The sequence below is a fragment of the Pongo abelii genome, chromosome 11 (genome assembly GCF_028885655.2).
Source record: "Pongo abelii isolate AG06213 chromosome 11, NHGRI_mPonAbe1-v2.0_pri, whole genome shotgun sequence".
In the NCBI taxonomy this organism is placed as follows: Eukaryota; Metazoa; Chordata; class Mammalia; order Primates; family Hominidae; genus Pongo; species Pongo abelii.
In genome coordinates, this window is record NC_071996.2 from 68890763 (window position 1) to 68903821 (window position 13059).

At 36.1% G+C, this 13059-nt stretch overlaps 1 protein-coding gene and 1 non-coding gene across 7 annotated transcripts in view; one reads left to right on the plus strand and one right to left on the minus strand.

The window, feature by feature from the left end:
• Nucleotides 1-13059, minus strand: part of SCN9A (sodium voltage-gated channel alpha subunit 9) — a 178853-nt gene that overhangs the window by 149695 nt on the left and 16099 nt on the right. The window lies entirely within an intron of this gene.
• Nucleotides 12235-12337, plus strand: LOC112132518 (small nucleolar RNA U13). Its single transcript, XR_002914281.2, has one exon. It is a non-coding gene; the product is annotated as a small nucleolar RNA U13 (small nucleolar RNA).

Here is a 13059-nt window from a genome sequence, read left to right on the forward strand (position 1 = left end):
AACCTCACACTAGACAGAAATCTGAAGAGATGGATATTTCAAATGAAAAAATAAAATAGGGAATTGGGACTGGGAATGAGTCATCCATGTGTCTGTCCCATTTCTCCACATCAATTTGCTGACATCTGCCTGGTCCACTTTTTAAAATATTTTTAGCTATTACAGTGATGCTGAACTAATAAGAATGGTGTTTAGAGAGAACATAAGAAGAGTAAATTTGAGAGTCTGTCTAAAATCTTTAGGCACTGGTCCATCACTCTTGCCATCTTTATAGCCCATTCCTCTCTCTCTCTCTTCTTATTCTCCTTTGGGATCTTTTATTTTTTTGAGTATTCTGTTGTCTCCAATTACACCTACAACTTCTGGCAAAAAATATAAAATACTTTAATATGACATCAAGTAATTATTTCAGAATACAGATGAAAATAATTTCATAGCATTGTCCTAAATCCAGAGGGTTCATGAATCATTGCTCTTAGAAAGCTCTTGACACCCAGGGCATACGTTTTCATGCAGAAAATCACCCTGGAAGATCAACATGCCTAGTGATTGATGTACCTCATGTACAAGATGTGTTTGTTTCTCCTGACTTAGTAAAGAGCTATTTAAGTGGACCCCTGGTTGGGGAGGAAAACCTTGAGTTCTGTGCTATTTAGAATGCCTCACAACTAAATGCTTTGTAATTAACTAATTAATGTTCACAACACACCTGTGGCATTGTTGCTACTATTCCATCATTTTTCCTGAGTAATAAACACATTAATACTTTATGTGAAGTAATCAATAAATGACGACACTGAAAACAAATCCAGGAATAGTGTCTAAATTACCTGGAATTCACTGGTAGCCAATCGTAACCCAGGCCCATTCTTCACAGGCATTTAAAGCTCATGCCACAGAATTTAAAGAGGCTGTTACACTCTGATCTAGAACTTGTATAATGAGGTCATGAAGAGACAAAGGAGGGTAAATATTTTTTTAAAAAACATAGGATCGGAGTGCCAGATAAAATACATGGTGTCTAGTCATATTTCAATTCCAGATAAGCCCAGGACCTACATAGGAAATTGGCAACTTTTCACAGGCATGTTCCAGAAGGACCAAACCTTTTTCCTATGGCAAGATGGTAGGTTCTTCCAGCTTCTCTGCTGACAATCTGTGGCTCCAGAGAGGAAGAGGCAAGAGGATGCCAGGTAGCATGTAACTCATGAGCCAATGAAAATTAGTTAATATAACACCTTTGCACATGTGTAACTGTTTGTTGATTATCATGTACATTTTTCCTACAAACTAAGAATAGAAAGTCTTCCAACAGTAAAAAATAAATAAATAAAAAAAAAAAAAAAAAAAATAAATGACAAGTAGCTATTTTCCAGCCTAGATATGCCCCTCAAGTTCCACAAACTCTAATTTCTCATGTACTCTTATTTTAACCTGCTCATTTAAATGATTGCTAGGCAGTAGCCAGTGCTAGAAATAAAAAGTACCATTTACTCCCTGGGAACTCAGAGTAACATCTAATCAACAAGGGCTATTGAATATACTTTCTAAATCAACCCTAAACCCTTTCCCTTTGCTTTTTCTCTTTATCTTTTATCTGTACTATCACAATGGTCTCCAAGTCTCTAGGTTTCCACTCTCATTTTGTCTTATCCACAGAATACATATTACTGTCAGAGTGGCAATTAAAAATTGATCACCTCTCTCTTCTGTTAAAAAATCATCAGTGGCTCCTCAATAGCTTATGGGATTAACCCACAACGGCCTGTCCTAAGTGGTCCCAGCCCGATTCCTTGATACTCATTCCTACCCACCTATCTAGAACCCAAGACTCAAGATCCTAGATAGGTGGCTATGCTCCAATAGGGCATTTTAATTCTTCCCTCAGGAGCCAGTCCAAGAGTTTTTAACCTACAACTACTTTTCTTAAACCTCCAAAGTAGTAGCCGGGTGCGGTGGCTCACGCCTATAATCCCAACACTTTGGGAGGCCGAGGTGGGCAGATCACTTGAGGTCGGGAGTTCGAGACCAGCCTGACCAACATGGAGAAACTCCGTCTCTACTAAAAAAAAATACAAAATTAGCCGGGCATGGTGGCACATGCTTATACTCCCAGCTACTCGGAAGGCTGAGGCAGGAGAATCGCTTGAACCCGGGAGGCGGAGGTTGCGGTGAGCCGAGATCACACCGAGCCGAGATCGCGCCATTGCACTCCAGGATGGGCAACAAGAGCAAAACTCCGTCAAAAAAAAAAAAAAAAAAAAAAAAAACCCTCTCATCATGATTTGACATAATTACCTTCCCCCAACCTGTGACCATCTTATTCATCTTTCCACTCTCATATTTAGCCCAATGGGGTACACAGAAGGTAATCAATAAATACCTATTCAGTTGTATACACTCTTTCTCTATTCCTTACTTTAAAAAGAAGGGAACAGAAAAAGTGAGAAAGAGTTCAAAATGTAAGGAACCAATGAAAGAAAAAGAAAAAAGTCACAAAGTTATGTAATGAGTTCTTTTTACTGTTGTATTTATTATCATTTTCTAAATAATCTCATTTTATTTATTTCAACTTATGCATTGAATCAAATGTTGTACTAATCTACTGTGTACTTCCACTTCATTTTGCAATTTAGGAGTATTTCAATGGTAGAGAAAATTAAAGTATTGTTAATTCTGAAAATTAGAATATCTCTACAAAGTTTTAAATTAGGTCACAATATTCCCAAAAACCCTAAGTAGATTATAGGGCCAATGCATTATAAGAGCTAGAGTTGCCATATATATAACAATACCTCAGGCCGGGCGTGGTGGCTCATGCCTGTAATCCCAGCACTTTGGAAGGCCGAGGCAGGCGGATCACCTGAAGTTGGGAGTTTGAGACCAGTCTGACCAACATGGAGAAACCCCTCCTCTACTAAAAATACAAAATTAGCCAGGCGTGGTGGGGCATGCCTGTAATCCCAACTATGCAGGAGGCTGAGGCAGGAGAATTGCTTGAACCTGGGAGGCAGAGGTTGTGGTGAGCCAAGATTGCGCCATTGCACTCCAGCCTGGGCAACAAGAGTGAAACTCCCTCTTACAAAAAAAATAAAAAATAAAAAATTAAAAAATTAAAAAAAATCAAATTAACATGCTTGGTCTGCAATATTTCTCATTTGAAAACTTTTCTACTCCTGGTTCGTGGACTTGTCTATAACTTCCTGCGCCATAATTAAAGTATCTCTGGGCACCAAAAACATTTACAAAATGACTGCTTTCAACTATGACGTCAATAAAATTCCTTATACTACAAAAATTCTATGATTCTATTATTCCTGCATGGATAATTTACCAGTAATTCAAGCTTTTTAAGTAAGGAGAGAGATTATCAGAAAAACTATGGGGATGCCCCTCCAGGAATTTCATTTTCATTCTTGTCTGGGCATTCTGCCTTTAACAGCTTTCTCTTTGTGTGTAATGAATGTCCCCACCACTTGGTTTCATGACACTAGGCATCCCTATATGTGCCTCAGCAACACAAAACACAACAAAATTATAGTTGCTGGTCCATCCCTTCATCTCTGCTGATTTTAGGAATTCAGAAATTTAAGAATATGGGAAGTTTTGATTTGGGGAAGAGGAATTAGTATGCATACGGGCATACTTTAGTAATTCACTAATGAAATTTTGTAAATGATAATCACTTCCTATTATTTATTTAACTATGCCCACTATTATACTAGACACATTGAATTGAGCTCTTAGAATTTTGTCTGTAAATGAGAATTAGAACTATATTTTATGAGGTCACTTTTAACTTAGTCATCAATGATTCCATGTTTGTAAACACATTCTCTGTCAATCATCTTGCCCGCTGGTGGTCACCAGGGAAAAGGCAAAAGGTTATTCAAAGCTCAAAAAGAACATTTTAAGTATATGTATTATGTCAGTGGCTTAGTTGCATGTGTATAAAATATGAAGGGCAGTATATTATTAATCAAAAGATTGTTATAACTAAGGGTAAGAAACAGGAATTATTTCAACTATAAATATAAAGCAAATGCTATTTTGACGGTGACATTTCTTTATAATATTTTTAAAATATTATTTTAACAAAAAAAGCTTTTTCAGAGTGCTAAGAGTAATATGCCTGTTCTATATGTATAAGCACACACACACACATACACACACATACACATACACACATATTTTCTAAGTAGACACTTAAGACATTGATATCTAAGTTTTAAAAAAATCTGATTTGGGGACACAAAGGCTTCCAGGGGAAGAATTTAACAAAATATCTTGAAGTCTTGAAGCATGAAAAGCCTAAAAAGAAGAATAATACAAAACAAAAACTCACACATCAGGGTGGTGAAATGAGCAAATCAGAAACATTTTCCTTATAAAGTTTATCAACCACACAATTACTTTATAGTTTATATAAAATTATGAACTGCATACAACTTACCATGAAAAAATTGCTTCCTGCAACTGAGCTGAGGAATTTAGGGATGATATGTGTCAAAGGTGAAAACATGTTTCTTTTTCAAGCAAAAGATGTGGGTCATGTGGTAAGGTTCTATTGCAATATCTTCATGGCTCTCTTGCCAAAAGACTGATGTATATTTAATCACTTTATCTAATGGATGTGATTTCTAAAGTCACAGTTAGCCATTAGGAAAGCTCTTGCTCTGGTTCAGCTGAGCACTCTGATTGCATTTCCTGACTTTGTGGTTTCAGAGAAGCAGAGCTGGTGGAGAATTCCCTGGCTGGATTCATCAGTCTTTGCTATGGACAAGAGAATACAGTAAGACCATCCAAGTCATTAGGCTTGGGGGTTGGGTAGATTCACTATATCCAAGTCTTTAGAGCCAAGTGCCCATATGGCTAACTTTAATTACTATAGAACAGATTTTTTTCCCCAAATTCCTTATCCTTCTTAATTAGATTGGAAACAAATCTCATTATGGAGTTTTAAATAATTACCATGAAGCTCATCATCATCAACCTGATACCATCTAAGAATATGTGTATGTGCAAAATAATGCAATGATACTTGAAAAAATTTAAATTCAAGTATAGTGTGATATGTTTACTGTTGTAAGATACAGTAAAAAATGTAAGAGAGCTAGACTATATCACAAACAGTCTTCCCTATTGTCTTCATTCTATGGCGTTTCTTAAGAAACACGTACAATGTTACAATGTTAAAATAATACTTGACATCTCAAGAAAATAAGCCCTAAACCTGTAAAATGGGGAGAAAAAAACTATAAAGTTGGCATATTGGTAAGTGTGCCTATTATAATGTTAATGACAGTAAGATTTACACGGCCCTACTTTTAACAGCCTGACAGAAAATTTACAGAAGATAAATCTATACTACTTATGGATTTATCTGACTTATGGATGATTCCCCTTTAAAGATTGTTCTATTCAATAAAGTTTTACGTGCTTGTTGTATGCATTCCTTTGCTACAAGACCAGAAATAAAGCATATACAATGCGATCTAAATAACAAGTTAAAAAATAAAACACCATGGTAAATTAATGATGGTGATAAATGTAATAAGCCTACAATAAAAGCAGACTGCAGTAAGACTGAAACTAAGAAACCAAATAAGGCATTAGCAAGGACCTTACATTCTGTACTGAACTATAGAAATATTATTTAGGAAAGCAAGCTTCAATCACAAAACATCAATCATTAATTAAAGTACATCTTGCTTTTTGTATATGCACCTTCATTAGACTCTTAATGAATTGATTAAAAATGTTTTCTCCAATGGGTTAATTTTTTCTTAGTTACAGTAACATTGTGGGATATTCTTCTATATACTGATTAGGATACTTTTCCTACACACAGCATAGGAAGATATTGAGACTTCCACGTTAATCAAACTGAAAAGTAAGAAAAGGAATTCCAAATCAGAGCCTATTTTAGAACTATGAGCATTCAACTGAAAATGGGTCTCCAGATTTCTGTGCTGCTCCATTCTGTTGCCACCAACAATTGATAATTGGCATCATTTTTGTGCCAGTGAGATGTGCCATGTTAGTGCTTTTTAACTTAAGAGTGTTTGAAGTTGTTCAAATAATAAACTGTTTTCTCTAAACCAAGATTTAAAAGTTCCAAGATCGATATCTTTCCATTGTGTCTGTTTTTTTTTCTTTCTTTCTTATTAAAGCATCACAAATTTCTTTTGAAAAAAGATCTGTGCTTTCTGGGTGTGGTGGCTAGTGTCTGTAATCCCAGCACTTTGGGAGGCCGAAGTGGGCAGATCACTTGAGGTCAGGAGTTCAAGTCCAGCCTGACCAACATGATGAAACCCCTTCCCTACAAAAATACAAAAATAGGGAGTCCCTGTCTCAAAAAAAAAAAAAAAAAAAAAAGAAAGAAAGAAAGAAAAAAAAAGAGCTGTGCTACAAAAAAATGCCTTAAAACATTTAGTTGCATAACACCAAGCAAGTCTGAATAAATTATGTAATATTCATTCAATGAACAAGAGACCCTTTCTCTGCAATAGGAAATTTGATAATCTTCCCATGACTAAAAAAAATAATAATAATCTACAGCTTACCACTGTGTACAGAATAACCTGTCATGTCTTTGGTCTGTCATAGAAGGTTTTACTAACCTGATGCTGACAGCCTCTTCTGTTCCCCTATTTGCAGTCTACATTCCAGCTACATTATTCTACGTTTAATTTCCCCAAAGGTCAGCTAGATGATTTCTGCATCCTCATAATGTTCCCTCTGTCTGAACAGTTTCAACTATCCTGATCAGCTGATTACTTGCTTTGTAATATTTGGCTCAATACCTCTTGTATGAAAAGATCTGACTTCACCTCCTTCCTTCCCTCAAATATAAATTCAACCCTTCATCAGCTTCTCTTTCTCCCATATCTCCAGTCTGCTTTGAGCTGCCAGCAGTCCCCTAATGCAGATTTTTATCCTACTTCTACAGGGCTTCATTTCTTTCATCACCCCTGTCTCCTTCAACTACATTCCAAACTTCATAGACAGGAAATTTGTCTTAGGCATCTATTATCACCAAGGTATAGCATGATATCTGGCACATCATATAAAATTGTTAAATGCTTGATGAATGAAGATGGTGAAATACTTCTTCTAACCCAAGCACTTGAAGAAGCATGCTATCTAATTATATTGCCTTTAACATAGATGTCACACTGATTTAAGACAATTTTAATTATTATTTAACAAAATTTTCTAAGATTTTTCAGTGTTCGAATAGCATCTTCAAATATTTACAATAATCCATAACTATCATTGATTTTACTTCAGAAACGCTATCTTTAAATTATGGCACTCTCAATTGCTCTTTTTCTCCTCATTTAAAAAATTAAAACATTGAAAAAAAAGCAATTTCCATCCTTTTATGGAGGCTGATATGTGCAAAAAATATAAAGATTTTGCTATTACAACCTGTTTCTCCATTTTAGTGACATCGAAATACAATTTAAAAACAACACTATCTGCTTAGGTTTAATTAAAGTAGCTTTTTTTTTTCCCCCAGCCATAAACAGGAAGGTTAAAAGTTTGGTCAGATGGATGAAAAGGGGGACAATATGGTGGACACCAAGTAAACTTTAAAATTCTCTAATTTGGGATTACACAAATCCCAAAGTTTTTAAGTTCACAGCAGAACTTAAAAATACATTAGGCACATTTTGACACATTCACCAGTACTTAAGCACCTTAAAATTGTAGATATTTTATGTGAAACATATATTTAAGGACAAATTGCCAAATCTTTGAACATCCAACAAAGTGATCAATTATTTAATTGTTTTAGAAACCTAGGCACAGATACAATCCTAGATGGTTGATTAATCCTAACTTAATTGTCGCCATTAAAATAGTTTACGCAGTTTGAAGCTTGTACGCAAATAACAGGGAGAAGCTATACTGAAAAGATTTCATTTCCATTAAATCCAAGACACATTTATTTGCAGAAAGTTGCACATATGACTAATTTGGGGTTATTAATATGGTTGAATATAAATATAGCAAATTTTCATTGGGAGAAAATTTGGAAAACTGAAAAGCATAGAAAAAAATAAATAAAATTAACCGATTCCGAGAAAATTACTGATTTTTTTTTTTTTTTTAAGGAGACAAGGTCTCCTACTGTTACCCAGGCTGTGGTGCAATCATAGCTCACTGCAACCTCCAAACTCATGGGCTCAAGTGTTCTTCCCACCTCAGCCTCCCAAGTAGCTAGGACTACAGGTGTGCACCACTATGTCTGGCTAATTTTTTTTTTTTTTTTTTAATGGAGTCTCTCTTTGTCACCCAGGCTGGAGTGCAGTGGTATGATCTCGGCTCACTCCATCACTGCAGCCTCTGCCTCTTGGGTTCAAGGGATTCTCCTGCCTCAGCCTCCTGAGTAGCTTGGACTACAGGTGCACGCCACCACACCCAGGTCATTTTTGTATTTTTAGTAGAGACAGAGTTTCACCATGTTGGCCAGTCTGGCCTCAAACTCCTGACCTCAAGTGATCTACCCACTTTGGCCTCTCGAAGTGCTGGGATTACAGGCATGAGCCATGGCACTGGCCCCAATTTTTTTTTGTGTTTTTTTTTTTTTTTTTAGCAGAGATAGGGATCTTGCTATGTTGCCCAGGCTGGCCTCAAACTCCTGGCCTCAAGCTATCCTCCAGTCCCCACCCCCCAAAGCACTGGGATAACAGGCATGAGCCACCACACCCAACCTGTCTTCTTGGGTTGGCTTCTTGGGTCTTCTTGGCTATAAAAATGTATATCCTCTTTAGCAACATGTAAGCATATATTTTCCCACAACGTTAAGTATAGTCATTTAAAAAAATACTTCATAATTTGATATTTAAAATGTTTTTATCTAAAATGTGAATTTCGTGAAACATTTCTAGTTCTTCTTTGGTCAGTGTCTTTAGTCTCTTGATCTTTTTTCTATTGAAATATTCATTATTTTCTTCTTTGCTAAGGGATTTTGTGTGTGTGTGTGTGTGTGTGTGTGTGTGTGCGCGCGCGCGCACGCTAAGGATATTGATACCTTTTCACAAAAATTTTTTTTTTCTTTTGCCAGTTTGTCATCTTTTAATTTTGTCTTTACTAAAACTGGTTTTCAAAAATGAATAGAAATATATAATTACTCTTTAAAGGAATTATGCGGTAACTTTAACATTAAAAATATTTACCTTTTTGTGCATATATATGTTTTCCCATTGGGAGGGCAGAGTTTTATTTTCATGACATATTTCTGGGAAACATAGGCCTAGAAATGAGATTTCTTTTTTTTTTTTTTTGACAGAGTCTCAGTCTGGAGTGCAGTGGCGTGATCTCAGCTCACCGTAACCTCTTCCTCCTGGGTTCAAGTGATTCTCCTGCCTCAGCCTCCTGAGTAGCTGGGACTATAGGTGCGCGCCACCACGCCCAGCTAATTTTTGTATTTTTAGTAGAGACAGGGTTTCACCATGTTGGCCAGATGGTCTTGATCTCTTGACCTTGTGATCTGCCCACCTTGGCCTCCCAAAGTGCTGGGATTACAGGTGTGAGCCACTGTGCCTGGCCAAAATGAGGTTTTTCACACAGTCCCTGGAGTCTTGTCTGAGGCTGGGTGAGGCTGCTTCTTTACCTCAAACTGAACTATCCTGCTCAGCCTCTGCCTCTTCTCTTTTCTCAGTGTTTGGGTCATCCACCTCCTCAGAGCTACTGTACAACATTTTTTTATTTAGATTTTTGTATAACGAAGTTTCTTTAATGCAGATGACTCTATTCTAAATAAACCTTATATTAATACTCTACATTTTTACACACATAATGGTTTGCAAAAAACATTCATTCATTCATTCAAGTTCATTCCAGACATATTTTAGAGAGGAACTATTATTTGATTATCATCCTAAGCATCAGAGCAGTTAATAACTCCAAGAACAGAACTTTTTTAAGTTGAAAAGTTAGGTCCAAATTGCAGGTTTATGACTCCCATTTTTTTTCCATAAATAGAATTCTTATATTTATTTTTGAAGAATAAATTTAGCCACAAAACTTAAAACTATGTATAATGAAAAATAATTATCTCACTCTCCAATGTTTCCCAGCCATCCAAATTCCTCCCCCCATGGACAACTACAGTACCAACCCCTTGTGTATCCATCCATGTGGTTTTATCAGCATGCATACATCTACTCATTTTTCTTTTCATGCAAATAATACCCTATATAAACATCGTTTCATACCTTGCTTCGTCACTTAAAAATCAGACTTGGAAATCTTTCTGTATCAGTATGTATAAAGCCGCTTCTTTTCATAGCAGCTTCATAAGTCCTATTGTACAGTTGTACCTAAATTATTTAGTCATTCCCACACTGTAGAACATTTAGGTTGTTTCCCAAAGCTACAATAATTATCTTCTCATGATTAGTTTTTTCTTTTTTTAACCTACTCTTTTGCGGGTTCTTTTCTTTTTGTAACTTTTATTTTAAGTTCAGGGGTACATGCACAGGTTTGTTACACAGGTAAACTTGTGTTACAGGGTTTTGTTCTACAGGTTATTTCATCACCAAGGTCTTAAGCCAAGTACTTATTAGTTATTTTTCCTGATTCCCTCCCTCCTGCCACCCTCCACCCTCCAATGGGCCCCAGTGTGTGTTGTTCCCACCTATGTGTCCACGTGTTCTCATCATTTAGCTCTCACTTATAAGTGAGGACATTCTCATGAATAGTTTCACAGTACAGTATTTTATTTGTAAGACAAATGCTTCAGAGTGAAATTGCTGAGTCATAATTGTATATGCGTTTTTAATTTGCCATAATAAAATATTGCTGAATTTTCTTTTGTTACCTAGTGTAATGCCTACAGGGCCATAGCTGAATTTCTACCCTACCCTAACTCTGCTTATCTTTAAGAAACAGGTAAAATGTTCCATTTGTAACCAGACCAGCTGAGATTGCTTAGAACCAAGATAGCTGAGTAAAGGACTTCAAAAAGACCTCAGCCATCATTATAATCTCATTTTCATGCGAAATGACACCCCCACCAGTGCCATGACAGTTGACAATCACCATGACAATGACCAGAAGAAGACATAAAAGGACAAAAAGGAAGGCGGCACTCTGGTTCCAAGAAGTTCACCACCTATTTCTGGAAAAGACATGAACATTCCTCCCCTCACTTTTAATGACCAACTTCTTCATTAGAGATACTTTCTATTTCAATTTCCTCAGTCCTCACTAGTCAAGAAGTTGACTTGTGAGCCACACTTGCACTTCTCCATTCTTTGGCCATTGAATAAAGCTTGCATTGCTTGATGCTCACTTTCCCATTTCTTGTACTGGGTCTCCAATACCAAACAGGGAAAGATGCCACCTTTTGAAGCTACCAAGGAGGTTATTGGTATATTGGTAACTCCTTCATAAAGGCCTACCAATCCATGCTCTCCCCAAACAATGTGTCAGGGATTGTTTGCACATACCTTCAATAAAGTATTTCATAACATTTTTTTCATCTTTGTGATCCTAATAAGTGGGGAATAAAACTTTTATTTATTTATTTATTTATTTATTTTGAGACGGAGTCAGTCGCTCTCTCACTGCCCAGGCTGGAGTGCCTTGGCGCGATCTCGGCTCACTGCAACATCCGCCTCCTGGGTTCAAGCAGTTCTCCTGCCTCAGCTTCCTGAGTAGCTGGGATTAGAGGTGCCCACCACCACACCCGGCTAATTTTTGTACCTTTAGTAGAGACAGGTTTTCACCATGTTGGCCAGGCTGGTCTCCAACTCCTGACCTCAGGTGATCCACCCATCTCAGCTTCCCAAAGTGCTGGGATCACAAACATGAGCCACCACACCTGGCTGAAAACTTCTTAATTCTTATTATTTTAGTTTGCATTTTCTTTTGTGAGTGAGGTCAGGGATCTTTTCATATCCTCAGATGCCATTTGTGCTTTTTTTCCTGTGCTCTGTCTGTATGTAGTCTTGTCCGCTTTTTTAACAGACTATCAATATTTTATTAATTTAGGAACTCTTAACAAAATAATAAAATTAGTTTTTTTTTCTGTGGTATACAATACAAATATTTTTGTAAGTTCGCTGTTTTTGTTCCTTTTGGTTTATGGTAATTTATCTTTTAAAAGCATCTACATTTTAATTAAATTGAATTCACCAATCCTTTCTCCAGTGGCTCTTATGTTTTATATTATCTTAGAAAAGAATTTCTACTTCAAGATTTTGAAAGAATTCTTGGATCCTTTGTAGTTCATAAGTGTGATGACTGGATTTTCACATGCATATGTGAGATATTCCTCCCTCAAACCTTGTAATGACATTGATATATTATCCATCTCAAGTGAAAAGAAAAAAGAAAACAAAACCTTCACATGTTTTCTTCTAGCAGTTTTGTGGTTTGTATGTTATTTTAAATATTTGATTCCACTAAAATGTATCTTGGGTTAGGTGGCAAAGTAGTAATCTGAATTTATCTTTATCCAAATGACTACCCAGGTGTCCCAATGATAACTATTAAATAATATTTCTTTCAACCTATTTAAGATGCTACCTTTATAATTCTCATATGTAATTATGTCTATTTCTGGATATCATATTTTCTTCCAATGAACTGTCTATTTAGGTCATCATACTATTTCAATTACCCTATTTGCATAAAATAACATTATGTATTAGGGTTGGTGCTATTAGATATTACTCTTTTATGTGTGTACAATTTCCCAACTAGACTCAGATTATCTAATTCCAAATGGGAAAATTTCTATTTTTATTTTCATTGGGATTGCAATATCTTTATAAATTAACTTAAAAGGTTAAAAGGAACTGCCAATGGTAAGCGCTCTGACTCCTTTTTTAATACCTCTTCTTTAGATTATAAAAACAAAGTATGCCAAGTATAATAACACAAGAAAAACAGGCAGGCTGGCTACTCATTTTAGAGCCTCTAATGTTAAGTGTATCAATATGTATGAAATCAAATACTTTTCATTAAATACTTGCCTGATTGCTGAAATCTTACCATTGCATCCTTCATAAGTAACATTATGTTAATCATGTAAATAAA